This window comes from Nycticebus coucang, chromosome 8 (assembly GCF_027406575.1).
Source record: "Nycticebus coucang isolate mNycCou1 chromosome 8, mNycCou1.pri, whole genome shotgun sequence".
In the NCBI taxonomy this organism is placed as follows: domain Eukaryota; kingdom Metazoa; phylum Chordata; class Mammalia; order Primates; family Lorisidae; genus Nycticebus; species Nycticebus coucang.
The window spans coordinates 59,387,416-59,408,200 of record NC_069787.1 but is presented as its reverse complement, the minus strand read 5'-3'; the positions used below and the strand labels follow the sequence as shown (position 1 = coordinate 59,408,200).

General features: G+C 43.3%; 1 protein-coding gene and 1 non-coding gene across 2 annotated transcripts in view; one reads left to right on the top strand and one right to left on the bottom strand.

Annotated features, from left to right (window-relative positions):
- The window catches only part of RFTN1 (raftlin, lipid raft linker 1), a 225,983-nt gene that overhangs the window by 188,667 nt on the left and 16,531 nt on the right, over positions 1 to 20,785 (top strand). The gene's annotated exons all lie outside the window — the stretch shown is intronic.
- Positions 8,959 to 9,064, bottom strand: LOC128592893 (U6 spliceosomal RNA). The gene has a single exon (XR_008382104.1). It is a non-coding gene; the product is annotated as a U6 spliceosomal RNA (small nuclear RNA).

Here is a 20,785-nt window from a genome sequence, read left to right as displayed (position 1 = left end):
AAGGAAGCCAATATTTGTTCTTTTTAAACCATCTGGCATTTTTTCCATTGCCATGATTTCTTCAAGACAATTATGTTGGTTCTGAGATCATAGCCTCTAGACAGTAGTTGCCTTCTTTTGCCTGTGATATGGATGATTTTCCTATGAATAATCACTCTCATGAAAACACCAGAGATTAGGACACAAACACCTCCCAGGCGGTAACACCATCCTTTCCCACTCTAGAACAAGTCACGGCATAGTTGGTCCCCATGAGAGATGGTCTGGATAACCATAGATCTATTCTAGCAGCTCTCTTAGTATACTTACATTGAATTCTTTGACACGCTAGTGTGCTGAATAGCATGGCTGAGTGCTTTTGCCTTAAAATGTGATTTATCTAGGCTTAACTCATTTAAAACTTTTAGGTTTGCTTTGCCAACATTTATGAAAATTTTAGAGTGCCCATCCCATCCATGACAGGGTGATTCCACATATCATGTCCATCTCTAATAGAGAAATAAGTGCATTTGTTCATGAGAAGGCATATATGAGCTTACCTCAGCACTGTTAGTAATACAAAAGGCAATGGCACACAGGTCCCTCATTTAGAGAATGGTTATATAAAGGATGGTGCATTCTTATTATGGATGAGGTCATTCTGTATAAACTCATATGGAAGGAATTACAGGAAATGTTGTTAAGTGGAAAATCCAAATTATAGCATGATACCTTGATGATAGTTTTCTGTGTCAACTTCACTAGGTCCTGGTACCTGGTGGTTTAGTCAAACACCAATCTGAATGTTTCTGTGAAAATATTTTAATCTGATCTGATTAACATTCAGATCAGTAGTGGGCTAAAGCAGATTACTCTTCATAATGCGGGGTGGGGCTTATCTATTCATTTGAAGGGATTAAGAGAATAACACCAAGGTCAGGGAAGAGAAGGGAATTCTGCCTTCAGGGGACTGCAACTACTACTCCTGCTGGCGTTTCCAGCCTGCTGGATTCCCTGCCTTGCAAACTTTGGACGTGCCAGCTTCCATAATCTCTTAAGCCAAAGATACAGCTAAAGATAGCTTATTAGTTCTCTCTCTTGGAAAATCGTGATAAATAGAGATGCAAATAGTGTAGTTTCATTAGTGGGGAAAAAACTTAACAAAAAAACTCTTAAAACTTTAGTTATATTTGTCTCCTTCTAGAGAAGAAAGTAAAATACGAGCTAAATAATTCCATTTTTTGTCTTCAACATATTCTTGTATAACTTCTTGCCTTGAACATAATTTTAAACGGAGTGTGTGTGCATGCATGCGTGTGTACCCCACCACATGCCTCCTCTCATTCTAGGCTTAACCTTCCCTTTTGGGTTTGCCTCCATCCCTAGAGGGTCAAGTACCTTCTCTGTCCTTGTAAATTCATACTTATCATTTCTACAGCTACATCAGTTTCCTTAGCTGCCTCCAACTTTCATTTTAGGGTGACACTTCTGTCTAGAGCCAGCTATTCTGTGAATATTTCTTGCCCCATGGCCATTTTGAACTTTCCCCTGAACCTTTGAAATCCTTTTTCTTCTTCTCTCTGGAGAGGGACTCCAGTGCTCTTCTACTGTTAGGAACTTGACAGAGAAAAGCTTACTTTGAATAATTTGTGTTCCCCAAGTAAGTCATTTCCCTTCTCAGAATGATGGAGAAGAAACTGTCTTTAAAAATAGTGACCAAGGGGCAGCACCTGTGGCTCAATGGGTAGGGCGCTGGCCCCATATATCGAGGGTGGCAGGTTCGAACCCGGCCCTGGCCAAACTGCAACAACAACAATAAAAGTAGCCACGCCTTGTGGCATGCGCCTATAGTCCCAGTTACTTGGGAGACTGAGGCAAGAGAATCGCCTAAGCCCAGGAGTTGGAGGTTGCTTTGAGCTGTGATGCCACGGCACTCTACCAAGGGTGATAAAGTAAGACTCTTAAAAAAAAAAAAAAAAAAGTGACCAAAAAAAGTCACTATCAGATTATTGAGTCTTGATTTCTGATTTGAAACTTTGACCTTGTGCTGTAGTAGTGGAGCTAGATGGCTGTCTGTCCCTCTTATTTTTTTCAGCCAGTATTTTCCCCTCTGCCTCCTGCTTGGCAGAAGCCACTGGTGCCACTGGTTTGAGGGTCCTGAAATGTCATATGGATGGTAGCAGGGGAAGGACGCAGAGATGCTGGAACAAAGCCAGCTCTCCAGCTTCTCAATAGGAGAGGTGGGCTGGAACCCCTCTGCAGAAGACTGTAAGAATGAAAACAATTCAAGATAAGGGAGATTAGTGGTTACACAACAGCAGACTCTCAGGGATTTGGGAAACCCCATATGATCGGAGAGTGAGCTGCTCTCTGATGCCCAGGAACAAGAACAGTTTGCTGAGGCCCCACTCCTCAAGAAGCATCCAGATGGGAAGAAGACTTCCTACAAAATAAGCAGCTGGGTATTCCATGCTAATAGTGTCCTGCTGCCCAGAAGTGCCCTGCGAGAAAGCAGAGACCAGCTTAGACCTCCTGGACACGCTGAGCTCCAACTGGGTTGAGTCAGGATTTGGATGAGCTAAAGGAGTTGGGGTGGGGTGGAGGACTTCCTACTGGTGGGAAATGGCAGGGACAAGGCAGGCTAGAAGAGAAGGTACATCTTTTACCTTTTTTTTTTTTTTTTTACAATTAGAACACTTACTGGATAATGTCAGTGTTCTCCTAGACGCCCAGGTCCCTTTTCACCATCTCAAGCCCACCTGGGCCTCCTCAAGGAAGCCTGCTCCTGGGTGACTGGAGCCACAGAGCCCTGGGTTAGCCTTGATGACGGTGGAGGAGTGTAAATGTATGAAAGCCCAGCTCCCAGGCCTTAGCCGGGGACAGCTCTGAGCATCACTTACCTCCAGAGCTCTCAATAGGATCAGACTCAGTTACTGGTCAGGGGATGCTGCTTAAAATTGTGTCCTCGCTGGGCTTATATATTTCTGTCTGGCTTCCCCCATTCCCTTACTGGTAGGACTTCCTTAATCAGTTACTTGCACATAAATCTTTGTCTTCAGATCTCTTTCTGGGGAACCTGGCCTAAGACAGTGTGTGTTGTTTTTTAAAAATTTCTTGCAGTAATATGAATTATGTTGCAAATTGGGATACAAATTATTGAGAGTTTTATAATAATTTGAAACAAAATTCTTACACCAAAGAAATATATAGAGTAAAAAAATGAATTCCCCTTTAGTTTCTGACCCCCTGGCCCTAGTTTCCCTCTCTCAGAGCAGCTCCTTACAGACATGACAGAGGGGGGTGTGGACTAAATAGCACCCCAAAAGGGTCCAGTCCTAAATCCCTGGAACCTGTATTAGTTTATTTGAAGAAAAAGATCTTTGTGAAATTAATTAAAGATCTCGAGACAGAAGATTATCCTGACTTACCTGGTCGGCTCTAAATGCAATCCCACGTATAAGAGGAAGGCAGAGGGAGATTTTACATACACAGAGGAGAAGGAAATGTGAAGCCCAAGTAGAGAGCTGAAAATGCTGGCCTTGGAGACTGGGGTGATATAGCCACAAGCCAAGGAATGCTGGCAGCCACCAGAGCTGGAAGGTGCAAGGAATGAGTTTTCCTCCAGAGCATCCAGAGGGAGCATGGGCCTGTTATAACATTGATTTTGGCCTAGTAATATTGACTTTGGACTTCTGGTCTCCAGAACTGTGAGGGAATACATTTCTATTGTTGTAAGCTACCCAAGTTTGTGGTCCCTTATGGGGCCAGCTCTAGGAAACCGATACCACATGCACAGACATCTCTCCAGGGCTGCCCTGTAGAATGTGCCAGATAGTATGTCTGCATGTAAAGAGTCTGCAGAAGAGTCTGTGGTTGAGGCAGAAGCCTGGGCTTCTTGCAGTGGGTTGAAGGGCACTGTCGTTCATCAGGGCTATACATCAGGCAATTGGCCCTGGAGTGATATGGCTTGGAGGGAAGGAGCAGGATGGGGGACGGGCAGACAGAAGCCCAGGGAGAGAAAAAAAGGGTGGTGGTCATGGATGTGGGTTAAGACTATCCAAGGCGGAATATCCAACTAAAAGTGGCATAAGTAGTAGGGATTTTTCCCACCTCATCTCACTGAAGAGGAAGTCTGGAGGAAGGTGGGAGGTTGCACAGTTTTTTCTTTTTCTTTTTTTTTTTTTAACATTGAGTTCACTTTATTTTTATTTATTTATTTTTGCAGTTTTTGGCAGGGGCTGGGTTTGAACCTGCCACCTCCGGAATATGGGGCCAGCGCCCTACCCCTTTGAGCCACAGGCGCCGCCCCCGGTTGCACAGTTTTTTCAATGGTTTAAGAATGTCCTCAGGGCCCTGGGTGCTGCCGCCATTCTGTACTCCGGCCCTCAGCTTGTCTGCAGGTTGAGCCTAGTCACAGGGGCTGCAGCAGTTCCAGGCATCTCCTGGAAACATGGTGATAGCTGTGAAGAACAGGGGCGTTCTTTCCCTCCTCTCATGTGTTCCTTTTCAGTAGCAAGTAAAATCTTTCCCAGAACCCTCCAGGCAGAGTTTCCCCCAGGTCTCATTGGCCAGGGCTGAGTCCAAGACCCATGTCACTGTCAAAAGTCATGGTTACCTGGGTCTGGAGGGACTGTCAGCCAGGAAGCAGGGACTGGGCCATTAAGTGGCTATTGGCTCTGGGAGCCAACAGTGTTTGCCCCTGAGTGGAACTAGAAAGGCAGAGGGTCTTCCTAGAGATGCTTTCAAGAAGACTGGACTTGTCAACAGTTTGGGTAGTGGGTTAATAAAAGAAAGAATTTGACTTTTAATTTCTATCTGTACTTCTTTCTTCCTTAATTTGTCCTGTTCTTTCAGATATCCATATTTTACTTCATGTACAAAATTTAGTTCTCCAAGTAAGTTAGACCTTTTAAAAATTCATTTAATAAATCAATAAATATTGAGTTCCTACTGTGTGTCAGCCACTGTGAGAACATGATGAATGGAGGAAATTCAGGCAGGAAGAATTGATTCCCTTTGACTCAAGGGGAGGAGCACAGTCATTAAAAATGAATGCCCGTCCCCTGGCCTTTCCAAGGTCATCAATAATTTCTTTTCATTGTCCAGCTTCCTGAAGGGTGCTGAAAGACCCCAAATCACTGGAGCCTTTTAAGGCTGATAAGGGGAGATACAAGTGTGCTGTTCTGGGGAAGATCATGGGGCAAAGTGAACTTAGAGTCTTGTACAAAGGAAGAGAGGGGGAAAGGAATGATTGTGGTTTCAAATCCTGTGACAAATGCAGTTTTTAAAAATAGTGTGCTTTATAGCATTCACTGCGTGCCACAGAATGACAAGGCAGAGGTGTACTAGTCAGGTCCCTCCAGTAAAACAGGATCAATAGGAGATTTTATGCATGTACTAAAAGTATACAAAAACAAAGAGACTTACTAGAAGCATTGGCTCATGTGGTTATGAGACTGAGAAGTTCCATAGTCTGCTGTCTGCAAGCTGTTTGGAGACCCAGGAAAGCTGATGGAGTGGTTCAAAGGTCTAAGGGCTGGAGGGCGAAGGGTATAGATTTCAAGTAGTGTATAGATTCTAGTCTGGGTCCCAAACACTTAGTACTGAATTTCAAAAAAGAACATATTCCAAAGAGTGGCAGGGAGTATACACCATTGTTCCTGCCTTCAGTGATTAGATAATGCCCAATGGGGAAGGCCGTCTGCTTTGCCCAGTCCACCCATTTGCATGGCTAATATTTCCAGAAATATCCTCTAGGCATACCTACAAGTAATGTTTAATGAGATAGCTAGGTGTCCCATGGCCATGCCAAGTTGTAGGGCTTGATTTTTAGGGGTTTTCCAATGTGTTTGACATTTAGAAGGGTGGGAAATGGAAATAATTATATAAGAGCTTTAAAATCTATCCATGTCTCTCTCTCTCCTACTGTCTTACAATTTCCTTAGGTCAGAAGTCCAGGTGGCTCATCTGGGTCCTCTACTTAGGGTCTCATATCGCACAAGACTGAAAGCAGGTCAGGAGGGTTGTGTTGCTTATTAGAGTCTTTGAGGGGAAAACCCTCTCCCAAGGTCACCCAAATTATTGGCCAGATTCAGTTCCTTGCAGTTGTAGGACTGGGGTCCTTGTTTTGCTGGTTGTCAGCTGGGAGCTGGTCTTTGCTCCTAGGGACTGCCCCCATTTCTTCTCTTGCTTTCCATGTGGCTCCATAAGAACCTTTCAAATGCACAGTCTGAGAGCTGCACATGAAGACAGGGCAATGGCTCTCCAAAGAGAACTGAAGTATATTAAATCAGTGAGCACGGACAGAGGATGTTTTTATAGTTAAATGTGCACTCATTGCCATTCCTTGGAGTGTGTTCTTTTTTTAAAATTCACATAGTCAAGAATTTTAATAAAACTATAAAGAAGTGACCTGGGTGTGTGTAACTGGCTGAGAGGCTATATTCAGCAAGAACGTGCTTTACTGAGGGAAGTCTTTGCACATAGGCCCCGTGATGGTTTCCTGTGCTTTGTCCTGTTTCACATTTTAATCAGAGGCTTGTGTAGAGATCTAGGGTAGAAAGTGGTAAACTTGTGGAGACCCAGTATCAAGAGACTACAGAATTGCCTGGGAGGCCTTCAGGATCTGGAGAATGTAGATGTCTTGCGCGCCTCAGAAGCATTCTAATTGGGAATGCAGAGGAGGGTTAAGGCATGTTTAAGAGTGGGGAGTGGGAAAGACTCTGGATAACCCACACGTGCCATTGTCAACCAGACCTGCTTTGTCTGAATTTACCTGTGTTACATCTTGGGTTTCTAAATTAGATTATAGTTGATTCTTGTGGAAAGCACTTCATTACTTTAAAAAAAAAAAAAGAGAAGGCCAGGCGTGATAGCTCACGCCTGTAATCCCAGCACTCTGAGAGGCCGAGGCGGGTGGATTGCTTGAGTTCAGGAGTTCAAGACCAGCCTGAGAGACTCCATCTCTAAAAATAGCCGGGCATTGTGGCAGGTACCTGTAGTCCCAGCTACTTGGGAGGCTGAGGCAAGAGGATTGCTTGAGCCCAAGAGTTTGAGGTTGCTGCGATACCATGGCACTCTACCAGGGGACAAAGTGAGAGTCTGTCTGAAAAAAAAAAAAAAAAGAGAAAGAGAGAGAGAGAAAATAAAACAAGAAACTTTGAAAAATCATTTAATTTTCTTTCTTTTTGGGGTAGGGTTCCCTGACTTCTTAAAACCCTTCTAATCTCACTGTCTCTTAGTTTGTGAATGTTGGACTAAAAGCAACCCAACAAAATATAATAGGAATATGTTTAAATATCAAAAAAACAGCATTTAAGTTGAATGTAGGGCTTGATTTTTAGGGGTTTAAATACCTGTTTTAGTAACAATTCTAATGAAAAATTAAGTTTAATACAGGTTGAGAAAGTCCCTATAATTCCCTGCCAAGTGTAGATTTCCCGATCACACTCTGTATTTCTTTGTTCTAGCCCACCCTCTACTGAGACCCTCCTCCACCCGGAGTCTTCACTGTTGAGACCCTTACTCATCCTTTCTAGCCCAATTCTAATGCCATCAGCTTTGCAGGACTGTCAGTAAAACCATCAGCTAGATATCGCTCCCTTCCTTTTGAAACCACTGCATTTCACCTTACCTTAGAATTCTTTACATTTCGAAATTGCTATGTCAACCACTTGAATCAGGGGCCAGCCATTCCTGATATTTCATATTCCCTGGAACCGAATTAGGTCGTTTCATGTTGTAGGTTTTTAACAAACATTGGTTGAATGAATGATGTGAGTTACTATAGCTTAGAAGAGATGTCTTTAGCCATATTTATGAAAATGCACATAGGAGGTACTTCCCCCTCTGTTCTTCCGTCTGGAGTTGGCTGACTTGGACCCTTGAGATGTACCATGACCACCATGTTTGATGAGAAACCTTGATAGACACGTGGGGACAGAGAGGTGATGGCTGTGGGGACATGCCTAGAAATGATTGAAACAATTGGGCATATTTATTTTGCAGGAGGAAAGGGCAATCAGGTTCCTATCTTCGAAGAGCAGACTGATGATAAAGGAAATAGACTTTATCTTTATTGATTCTAAGTGAAAAACAATAGTAGGTCCAGTTGGAGAGTTCAGCAGTGGAAGTGGCTGGGGCCCAGATTGTCAACTTCGTGATACTGGTATAATTCAAATCCTTTTTTTCTTTTCTCTTTCTTTCTCTCTCTCTCTCTCTGTCGTCTCTCTCTCTCTCTCTTTTTTTTTCTTTTTTGAGATAGAGTCTTATTTTTGCCCTTGATAGAGTGCTGTGGCCTCATAGTTCACAACAACCTCAAATTCCAGGGCTCCAGCGATCTCTTGCCTTAGCCTTCTGACTAGCTAGGACTATGAGCACCTGCCACAATACCCAGCTATTTTTAGAAACTGGATCTTGCTTTTACTCAGGCTGGTCTGGAACTCCTGAGCTCAAGCAATGATTCAAATGTTTCATTACCATCTCTCGGGAGTGATGCTTTGGGCAGGACAAATTAGAGCAGTGGTTCCCAAATCTTATTGATCCCTAAAGATTGCCTGGTCACCCAGAAACTTGTTAAAAATATGCATTCCCTAATCATCCTGCCTCCCTGGAGATTTGGACAGTAGGTCTAGGGGAGAGATTAGGGGTTTGCATGTAAAAAATTCTGCCAGGCCCAGGAGCCACTGGCCTGGAGGACTACCCTGATCCCTTCCAGCTTTAATGACTGGAATGTGTAGATGACACATGGATTTTTTTTTTCCCCTCACATTAATATGAGGGTACAAATGATTTTGTTACAGTGTTTTCATCTGTTAGGTAAAGTCCCTGTTGTGGTTGTGGCCTGCACCCAGGAAGTGTGCCATACACCCTTACATTATGCCCATTAGGCGGGAGCACACCTGTCCCCTTCCCTCTTCCCTCCTTCCCCCAACTTGAATTGAATTGAGTTTTTTTCTTGTGTGGGTGTGTATTAGTTTGAAAAATATGGAATGTTTCACAGATGTGCGTGTCATCCTTGCTCAGGGGCCATGCTAATCTTCTCTTTATTGTCCAGTTTTAGTGTATGTGCTGCCAAAGTGAGCACTGGCCCAGTAAAATTTTTTTTTTTTGAGACAGAGTCTCAAACTGTCACCCTGGGTAGAGTGCTGTGGCGTTACAGCTCATAGCAACCTCAAACTCTTGGGGTTAGGAGATTCTCATGCCTCAGCCTCCCAAGTAGCTGGGACTACAGGCACCGCCACAACGCCCGGCTAGTTTTTTGTGGCAGTTGTCATTGTTGTTTAGCAGGCCTGCACCAGGTTCAAATCTGCCAGGCTCGGTGTATGTGGCTGGCACCGTAACCACTGTGCGATGAGCACTGAGCCCTGACCCACTACTTCTAAATCAGAGGCCTCTGGGGCAGAATCCCTAAGCATCCTCTTTGGCTGAGGTAGAAGTGGGTAGTCTCTGCCTTGTATCAGTTGGCAGATTAGACTTAAGAAGACCCAGGGCCAGGCACAGTAGCTTGCCCCTGTAATCCTAGCACTCTGGAGGGCTGAGGCGGGTGGATTGCTTAAACTCAGGAGTTCAAGACCAGACTGAATAAGAGACCCTGTCTCTACTAAAACAATAGCAACGCACTTATAAATACATACATACATACCTAGTTGGGTATGGTGACACACACCTGTAGTCCCAGCTAGTACTCAGGAGGCTGAGGCAAGAGGATCACTTGAACCCAGGAGTTTGAGGTTGGTTTGAGCTAGGCTAATGTCATGACACTCTAGCCTAGGGCAACAAAGTGAGACTATGTCTCAAAAAAGAAAAAAAAGAAGACCTCAGAACTAATCTAATGAAGCCAAGAGGCCTCTATTTTTATAACTTTTTTCTTTTCATAAAAATGATATGTAGGGTGGCACCTGTGGCTCAAGGAGTAGGGTGCTGGTCCCATATGCTGGAGGTGGTGGGTTCAAACCCGGCCCCAGCCAAAAAAACCACAAAAAAAAAAAAAAAGATATGTAAATAATTCCTCAAAATGACCCAGCAATTGCTTTTCTAAGCATGTATCCAAGAGAAATGAAAGCATATGTCTTCATAAACACCTATACATTAATGTTAATAACAGCCTTCGTCATAATAACCAAAAATCAGAAACAATCTAAATGTCCATCAAGTGATGAATAGGGAACTAAAATATGGTGTATTCATATAACGACATAGTATTTGGCAATAAAAAATAATAAAATGCTGATGCTATAACATGGATGAACTTTGAACATAGTATACTAAAGTGAAAGGAGCTAGTTACAAAAGACCACATACTATATGAATCCATATATGTGAAATGTCCAGACTAGGTAAATCTATAGATAGATAAAGTGGACTAGTGGTTGCCTAGGTGAGGGTTGGGAGAGGGGGAGTGGCTGCTAATAGGTACAGGATTTGGGGATGGTTATGAAAATGTTCTGACTTCGATAGTGGTGATTGTTGCACAACTCTAAATATATTAAACCATTGAATTTATTCAAATAAGTGAATTTTAAGATTTTTAATTATACATCATTAAGGAATAAAAAGGTGAAAGATGGTTATTAAAGTTAATTTAGAAAACATAAGTCAGGAAAAGAAGAAAGTAAAACTAACCCTATTTAACATTATCACTGAGACGATAGCTGCATAACATCTTAGTATAATTCTTCTGCTGTGTTTTCTATCTATATTTGCATATTTTTTTTACATAAATGGGATCATATTATAAATTTGTTACCAAAGCTTTTACTTTATTGTTTTTAGTGGCCATAGAGTACCCTACTATATGAACAATTGTATTTTATTTTTTCCGTGGGTGAATTTTTGCTGACTTCAATTTTCTTGCTCTCATAAACCATGATTCTTATTTACCTTTGTTGTACTTCATATCAGTTTTGATTTAAAAGCCCTTTTTTTTTTTTAATTAACTTTGTATTTTAGAGGAGTTTTAGGTTCACAGCAAAATTGAACTGAAACTACAGAGAGTTCCCCTGGTCCCTGTCCTCACTGCCTGTTCCACCACACACAGCCTTTCCCACTATCTACTTGAACCTCCCTGGTACGTTTGTTACAGTCGATGAACCTACACTGACACGTCATTATCACCCAAAGTTCATAGTTGATGTTAGAGTTCTGTCTTCACTTTGAACATTCTGTGGGTTTTGACAAATGTGTCATCATGTGTATTTACCTTTATGGTATCATATGGAGTAGCTCCACTGCCCTAAAAATCTGTGCCCTGCCAATGCATCCTTCCCCACCCAGAACCCCTGGATACTACTCATCTTTTTACTGGCTCCATAGTTTTCCCTTTTCCAGAATGTTGTATAGTTGGAATCACACACTATGTAACCTTTTCAGATTGGCTTCTTTCACTTACTAATATGCATCGAAAGTTCCTACATGTCTTTTCATGGTTTGAAAAGATTATTTCTGTTAAGTGCTGAAACATATTTCATCATCTGGATATACCACAGTTTATCTGTTTATCTTCTGAAGGGTGTCTTGGTTACTTCCAAGTTTTGGCAATTATGAGTAAAACTGATGTAAACATCATGTACAGGTTTTTATGTGGACAAAAGTTTTTAACTCATTTGGGTAAATACCAACCGGGTATGACTGCTAGGTCATGTGGTAACAATATGTTTAGTTTTGTAAGACACTGCTGAACTGTTTTCCAAATTGAATGTGTTATTTTGCATTCCCACCAGCAATGAGTGATCATTCCTATTGAACCACATCCTCCCTGGTATTCGGTGTTGGATTTTGGCCATTCTGGTGGGTGTATAGTGGTGTCTCATGGCTGTTTCATTTGCATTTCCCTAAAGACAGATAATGGTGATCATCTCTCCGTATGCTTATTTACCATCTGCATATCTTCTTTAGTGAGGTGTTCAAATCTTTTGTCCATTTTTTAATTGGGTTATTTGTTTTCTTATTGTTGAGTCTTATGCGTTTTTTGTATATTTTGGGTCCAAGTCCTTTATCCGATGGTCTTTGGCAGATATTTTCTCTCAGTCTGTTAATTGTCTTCTTATTCTCTTGAGGTCTTTTTAAACTAGTGAATTTCTATCCCATGGGTACTAATTTTGCCTTTGATTTCACCTGGAAATCATGGAAATTCTTCATGTTGTTCAGATGTTTTGGACGAGAAGATGAGGGGTGGGGATTAGCCCCAAAGCATCATTATTCTATTTGAAATGTGGGCCACAAAATTCTGCAGTTATCTTCCTATATGAAGTTGCATCATTTTGAAAGTAGCAGGTAAATTTGTTTCTATTAAATGTCTTTGAATGTTTTGTTTTTCTGTCTCTATCAGTGGTTTTTGCTGTGTAACAAATTATTCCAAATTTAGTGGCTTTGAATAACCATTTATTTAGCTCGTGATTCTGAGATCAGCTGAGCAGTTTTTCTACTCTAAGGTGGCGTGGCTGATTTGTGCTGGACTTTCTCACGGGTCAGCTTATGTGATCTAAAGTGGCTTCCACTCATAGTCTGGCAGTAGGCTGTCCATTGTAGGACAGGGTTCTGTCCATACACAGAACCTTGTGTGTTTTTTTGTTGTTGTTTTTGTTTTTGTTGTTTTTTTTTTGTAGAGACAGAGTCTCACTGTACCGCCTCGGGTAGAGTGCCGTGGCGTCACACGGCTCACAGCAACCTCTAACTCTTGGGCTTACGCGATTCTCTTGCCTCAGCCTCCCGAGCAACTGGGACTACAGGCGCCCACCACAACACCCGGCTATTTTTTTGTTGCAGTTTGGCTGGGGCTGGGCTTGAACCCACCACCCTCGGCATATGGGGCCGGCGCCCTACTCACTGAGCCACAGGCGCCGCCCCAACCTTGTGTGTTTTAACATCCAGAAGGCTAGCTTGGGCTTCTTCACAGGCTGGTAGTCCTGGGGTTCCCAAGAGCAGCGAGCAGGCAAGCCCCAGTGTGTTAGCTTATTTCATGCCTTGGTTTGTTAATGGCCAAAGAAAATCACAAAACCAGCTCAGAATCAAGAGATGGAGAAATAAACACTACCTCCTGATAGGACCATCTGCAGCACACTGCAAGTGGCACAGAGCAAGAAAGGGACAAATTTATGTGTGGCCAGTTTAATAATTTACGAGGCTTTTGCTAAAATATCCAAAGCCTTTGGCGCTTGGTGACTAATATATGAACCTCTGTGTTTAATTTTCATACATGAATATGCTTTCAACTGACACATACATAATGCCCAAGAAATGAGAACACAGTACCTTGGCAGATTAACTCACATTTTTGGTGGCAAACTCATGTCTCATTATTTTTAGATGTGTTTCCAGCAATTTTGGTAAGACTTTGAGAACACGGGACAGTGGTGGCAGAACCTCCCCCCCGGTGCTAGGCCAGGTGCATTCATTCACTCACTCACTCACTCACTCACTCACCAACTTCCCTCAGTGCCTGGGATTCGTCTGGGACAAAATAAGCTCCTTGCCCTTGTGGAAACTGTGTTCGAGTGCAAGAGATGGCAGTAAACATAAAAATAAATGCCAACTATTGACCAGCGTGCTGAAATGATAGCACAGGGAACAAAGGCTGATGGAAAGATTTTCTAGAGGGCCCCAAAGACAGTCGGCCAATCTCTCTGAGGCCATTTTATTTTTCTTGACTTTGGCTTTTTCTTCATCAGCTTATCTCTCTCTCTCTCTCTCTCTTTTTTTTTTGGAGACAGAGTCTGTCTTTGTTGCCCTTGGTAGAGTGCTGTGGCATCACAGCTCACAGCAACCTCCAGCTCTTGGGCTTAGGTGATTCTCTTGCCTCAGCCTCCTAAGTAGCTGGAACTATAGGCGCCCGCCACAACACCTGGCTATTTTTCTTATTGTTGCAGTTTGGCTGGGGCTGGGTTTGAACCCACCATCCTTGGTATATGGGGCCAGCACCCTACTCCCTGAGCCACAGGCCCTGCCCATTCATCAGCTTATCTTGATGCTGATGAATAGTACAGATGCTGATGGGAACCCAACAGCACACCTGCTACAGGCTCTGGTGGATTTATCCCCAGGAGAGCAGAGAGCCAGGAAGAGTGGGAGGTGGATTGCAGGACTCAGTGGCTATGAGGGGGAACAGACACCTGGGGTCTGGCATGTCGTGAAGGCAGGATATTGCAGCTGGAGGTTTCTGCCTCCTCAGAAGCCCTGTTAGAAGCTCACTTCCTAGAAGGGTCCTCACAGGACGTGCTGTAGGATTAGTCCAAGGTAATTTGGTTTGAAAGTCAGGGGAACATAAGGAGAGAGGGTTGAGTTAGAATTGTGGTAACTATAGCAACATCATGCTGACGGGGAGTCTCCGCAAAGAGAATATTGACCGACTGTGGTGGCCCCAGCACTGACTGGGAATGGGGCACCTTGAATTTGCCAGGCGGAGAAAGTGAGGGAGAGGAAAATCTGTTGGGCTGAGCTTGTCTTATCCACTTTCCTTCCATAGTGAGTGAATCAAGACTGTAACAGCCCAGTTCCAGGGTGTTTTGTGTGGCTGTTTGTTGGTAGCCTGGGCAATGGAATAACCCTTTAAATTTCATTTCCTCTTTTCTTGAGATTTTAAACCACCAACCTTTTTTCAGACATGTCTTCTCCTAGGTTAGTATTTGAGGGTTATTGGAAAGCTATTACGAATCTACTGCCAATAGATGGTGATAACTTTACATAGTCTTGAGTTCTAGAATTTCTGCAAACTGGCTCCTTCCCCTGGTCCCCCCACTCTAAAATATTTTTTAACTGTATACTTTAATAAAGCTTTTTTTTTTTGATACCCTTTCTTTCTTCTAGGTAATAGACAAGGTGAAAAATAAGAAAGAAAACTTAACAACATGATCCTTCATCCACCCCAAATTATCTAAAAAGAGAGTAATAAGGTGGCAAATCCCATTTACTCCCAGAAAATCTAATTTCCTCTCACTCATCAAAGTAAGTGGGAGGGACTTGGCAAGTGCCTGGATGGAGAAAATGTTTCTTGTTTAATTGTTATCAAACAATGCTGTTTCCAAGTCTGCCAGGGAGGATGTGCTGGCCCCTGATGTGTTCAGAGTGTGTGTAGGATGTCAGCCTCAGAGGACAGAAGCCTGTGCTGGCACAGTGTGTGGTCCTGATGTACAGCTGACATGTACCAGCTTTGTGTTGTTTAACTCTTTGCACTCAGAACGGCAGCGTCTGTCCCTACTAATGGTCAGAGTCTGCCTCAGCTGTCACCCCTTAAATCTCCAAATGTCAGCCTTCATTACCTTACCTGTGATCTGGGAGCCCTACACGGTCACACACCTTGCCCAGCTCTCATTCTTCCCTGCAGGTGCATGTGAGCACCTATCTCTGATAATGTGTACAGCGGGCCATCTCCCGCCCCCCACCCCATGGCCCCTTCTTCTTTCCACCTTCCAAGTATATGGCTTCAGAGAAACCACATGCACCAGGATCAAGTTACCCGGCATGGCCCAGAATCCAAGAGAGTGTTATCTTGCACGTGCAGGTTTGGTTTTCCTGCCAGTTTGGCATAGTACTTCAGGAGGAGCCAGGGCAGTGTCTCGAGCTAGGATGTTCTTCCCAGTGTGGGTTTTTATCTCTCCCTCCCAGGGTGTGCTGGTGGCACTGCTGGGCCTCACGGTAGGTTATCGTTATGTTAGACTTCAGGGCTTCAGAGGTAATGCAAAGTTACAGTGTGTCTGGCATGGAGGAAATGAGGGCTAGGTGTGCCAGCCTTGAGCAACATGTGAGAAATTAGCATGGTGAGCTCTTCAGTAGTAGCTATTACATTTTATTTCTCTCAAGTCAAATGAGGTGACTTTTGCTACTATTTTCCTCCTAAAGGTTTGGCTGGCTATTTGGCTTTTCCTAAAAAATGATAATGTACTGGTTATCTTCTGCTGTGTAATAGAGCACCACAAAACTTAGTGAATTAAAATAATAACCTTCACAGGTCCAGAGGTTAGCTGGGAGATTTTGCTGATCTGAGCTCAGCAGGACTAATCTCGGCTGGGCTTACTCAGGCATCTGCAGTCGTAATAGGTTGATTGGTGGCTGACAGCTCCAAGATGGCAGCACTCACATGTCTGCTGTTTGGCTGGACCACCTGTTTCTCATCATCCGACAGGCTAGTCTGGGCTGGTTCTTATGACATAGGCAGGGTTCCTCAAGAGTGAGTGAGCCTCCCCTAGAGGCTTAGGTTCAGAGCTACAGCGATGACACTTCTGCCACATTGCTTTTGTCAGAGCAAGTTCCAAGACCAGCCTGGATTCAGGGGGTGGAGAAATGGACTCTGTCTCTTTATGGGAGGAGCCTCAGAGTAAAGTTGGAAAGGAGCCTAGATGCAGGGAGGTCATAATTGAGACCATTTTTGCAAACAATCTACATTAAATAATAACAATTTTTATTATTTTGTTGAGCTCTTTTCTAAAAGGCCACAGTTTTCTGCCTTTCAGGCATGATAGAGAAAATCAGCAAAGATGAAAATTCTTCAGCAGGGGCAGGGGAGGGGTCTCCAAACCAAAGCTTTCTTCACGCTCCCTGTATTTTCATCTGCCCCCTTTTCATCATCTAAGAACTAAGCTTCTTTTCTGTTTTAAACTTATTCTCTTTGAACATTATGAACGCCAAAGTTGTCTAAAACGAGATGACTGCTCTTAGACTCTATTATGTTGGCCTAATTACATATCTGCAAAATGTTTTTCTGGGGTATTGTGCATAAAACAAAGAGGAAAACAACGGTGGCCAGCTTGCCTGTCCCTCCCTCCTGGGGAGGTTTGGGGAGAGTGAGGGTGAGGAAGGCTGGGCTGCTGCAGGTTTAGACGGTTTTGCTCTTACTCCAGAGAGAATGAGGGGCACTTCCCTTCCTCACTCCCTCACTCCCTCCACCATGCCACTGTGGGCATCCATCCCACGAGAACCTTATGCTTATCCTCCCCACCCCCACCCCACCCCGGGGACTGGGGTCTCCCTAGACGGGAGAGGCTTGCGTGCCTTTGCTTCCTGCATGCCGGCACGGAGCCAGGGTGACTGGATGTGGAGACCTCATGAGCGAACGGTGGTACTGGGCATAGCTTTGCCTGCTAGCATGCTGGGGGACATGCTGACTTTTCTGCAAGACTACCCAGCGTTACCCTCTCCACTTCCCATTTTACAAATGGAGGTGAAATGTTCTTTCTCTCTAAGGGGCATGCTCCTCCTACCCCACCGTTGAATCTCCACTTTCCACTGTTGAATGAGAGTGTGCCCCTCATCTGCCCAGCACCACTGTGGCCAGCTTCTGTGTTGAGCAAAGTCTGGGCACCCTGAGAACATGCTTGCCCTCACCCCTACCCTCCTGCAGTGTCCCACCTGTGGCCTCCCAAGACCTCCCTGCCCATCCAGAGATGGCTTCTCAGGCTTCGTGTAGCTGAAGGGGAGTATTAAGTAGGGAGTTTGATGATGTGAACCACACTCCCTTCTTAAGCAAGCCTGTTTCCCATGCTGGACTGTCCAAGGGCTGATCCCTTTCTATCCATCCAAACAGCATTTTCATTCATCTTCTGCTCACCCCACCCTCACCAGGAAATCCAGTCCTCAGCCTCATCCCTGCAGCAGTGTTCATCTACCCTGCATCAGCCAGCACTTCCAAGTTCTCATCTCCATCTTATCCAAATTCTCATGTCCATCTTAATTTCTTCTGGCTGTGGATTAGCTTCCTGCTGCTGCTGTAACAAATCATCATGCATTTAAAACAAATTCATTATCTTAAAGTTCTGGAGGCCAGATGTCTGAAATGGGTATCAGCACCCAGCCTCAAGGTGTTGGCAGGACCACGTTCTTCCTGGAGACATTAGAAGAAGCCTTTTCTGGCTTCCCTGGCCACAGCTCCATCCTAACAGCACCCCCTCCTCTGCATACATCTTCCTGCCTCCCTCTCTGGCTCTGACTCCCCTTCTCTCTCTTACAGGGCCCTTGTTTTTAAAATTGGACCCACTTGGACACTCCGGGATAGAGGGTCTCTCTCAAGATCCTTAGCTAAATCACATCTTGCCAAATCCCTCCTTGCCATGTGAGGGAACATTTTCACAGGCCCTGGGGATCAAGATGGAGACATCGCGGGAACCACTATTTGATCCACCACAGGCTGTTTCATTTAGCTGCCTCCTAGACACTTCCCAGGTTCCTCATCTCAGTGTGTTTGGAATGGAATCCATTCCTTCTCGTTGTCCCCGCTTGACTTGGGTGCCCTGGTTTAACACATGAACCACCAAATGGATAAAACAAAATATTGGCCCAGCACTGATGGGCACTTGGGTCATTGCCAGCGTCTTGCCATTGCAGACAGTTTTCCAGTGTATGACTTTGTACAGTTTTCATTTTTTATATAGAGGATAAATTCCCAGAAGTGAGATTATTGGGGCAAAGGATAAATACATTTGTAAATTTGAGAAATAACTGTCAAATTGTTCTCCATGAGGGTTGAATCAGTTTGTCTTTCCATCGGCAAAGTGAAAACTGCTTGCTTCCCCACAGCCTTGTCAACAAAGTGGGCTGTCAAGCTTGTGGGTTTTTACTAATTCCATAGTGAAAAAATAGTTTTCTAGGATAGTTATAATTTGTATTTCTCTTTAAGAGATTCTGCATTTTTTTCATGTGCTTGAAGGCCATTTGTGTTTTCTGTGGTATCTCTTCATATCTTTGTCTCTTTCAAAATTTGGATTGTTTTTTTCTTACCAATTTTTAGAAGTGCTTTGTTTTTTGACTTTACATGTTGTCTTATGTGATGCACATGAGGTTTTATGTTATCCAATTTATTATTTTTATTTTTTGGCTTCTGGATTCTAAGTTATTTAGAAAAGGCTTCCAGTGGGCTCTTTAAACATTAAAAATAATAAAATTATGTTAAAAGGGTGATTGGACACAAGCATCTGTTTCTTTTTCTTTTCTAAAAAAATCCCAGTGAAATGAAACTGAAGGAGTGCTATAGTTAGATATAATCAAACCTCATATTTGCTCCCATATTTCCATACTCACCTGCTCACTAAAATTTATTTGTAATTTTACAAGATCAGTGCACTTGGCATTGTTTTGGTCATTTGCAGACATGCGCAGAACAGCAAAAGTTTTGAGTCACCTGTGTGTTTGTTTTCAGCCGAAGTTGAGCAGGGTGGCGCTGTTCCTTGTTTCAGCACTCTACTAAAAACAAGTGTCCTTTTGTGGTGCGCTGAGGGCCACAATTGTTGCATTTGGGTACTTTTTCTTGATGATTTTACTGTTAGAAATAGCTCCCAAGCCTGGTGCTGAAGTGCCGGCCAGTGTTACTAAGTGCAAGAATGCTGCATTGTGCTTTCCAGAGCAAGTTTCGTTTGGGCTGAGTGCTGTGAGTTCCGTGCTAATGAATCAACAGTGTATGTTAAACAAGATGTCTTTCAACAGAAACACACATGAAACAAATCAGTTAACATATTGTTGTGGTCAGAGGCTAACCTAACCCCGTGTTTCTTTTAGGGGAAATGGTTTGCTGTGCTCTAGTTCCGGTGTTCACAGTGACTTTATAGAACACAGCTACCAAGGATAACGAGGTTCTTTTGTAGATAGGTAGATAGATACCCACAAGAACCAAGAGAGATGAACAATTTCAATAAATTTTTAAAAGATGGAAAGTAGATGGAGAAATCTGATTTAGCAAAGCGGAGGAAGCTGCAAACTTGGATGACAAAGGTGCCATTTGTCTCTTGTAGAACCCAAGGAAAGCTCCAGTTTCTAGGGTGTAAATCACCATGGGAGGGGGAAGTAAACTGCAGAACTGAAAACCAGGGCATTAGTTTAATGTTCTAACTTGAAAATAAATAAATAAGTAAAGTTCTAACTTGGTGTAGAAAGGTCCCTACTTCTCCCTCTCTCTTACACAGAACTTGGGAACTATAGAGATAATGCAGGGATCGGAAGAAACCACTTAAAATAAAGAGATAAAAAGTATACATCTGTGAAACAAAAATAGGATGCTATGAAAAAGAAGCAAAAGATAAAGCTTTAGGGTCTTAAAAGTAGAGCAGAAGAAAATTTAAAAACATAATAAAAAGCCTGGAAAATAGGTGGCGCCTGTGGCTCAGTGAGTAGGGCGCCAGCCCCATATACCGAGGGTGGCGGGTTCAAACCCAGCCCCGGATGAACTGCAACCAAAAAATAGCCGGGCATTGTGGTGGGTGCCTGTAGTCCCAGCTTCTTGGGAGGCTGAGGCAGGACAATTGCTGAAGCCCAAGAGCTAGAGGTTGCTGTGAGTCCTGTGACATCATGGCACTCTACTGAAGGCGGTAAAGTGAGACTCTGTCTACAAAAAAAAAAAGCCTGGAAAATAAAGAGATGGAAATCTCTCAGAAGGTAAAATTAAAAAAATAAACAGAACAAGATAATGAGGTGGGGAGGGAACATAGCGAAATTAAAACATCGATCCCTTATTTTGACTAATAGGAGTTCCAGAAAGAAAGAAGATTGAAAAGGGAAGGGAAAAAAGCTACCAAAGGAAAAAAAAAAGAACAGTTTAGAACTGAAGGACCAGAATCCTCAGATTGTACTGTCTTTTGTACAGTCTGTCAATTGTAGAGTCCTTTGAGTAAAAAGACCACACCAAAGCACGTTGTTGTGAAATTCTAGAAGGCCTTTAAAAAAATAAATCCTGGGCTGCGCTTGTGGCTCAAAGGAGTAGTGTGCCGGCCCCATATACTGGAGGTGGTGGGTTCAAACCTGGCCCCCGTCAAAAAACTACCAAAAAAAAAAAATCCTAAAATCTTTCAAATGTGTGCAACAGTTCTACTTTAAATATTAGTAATCAGAA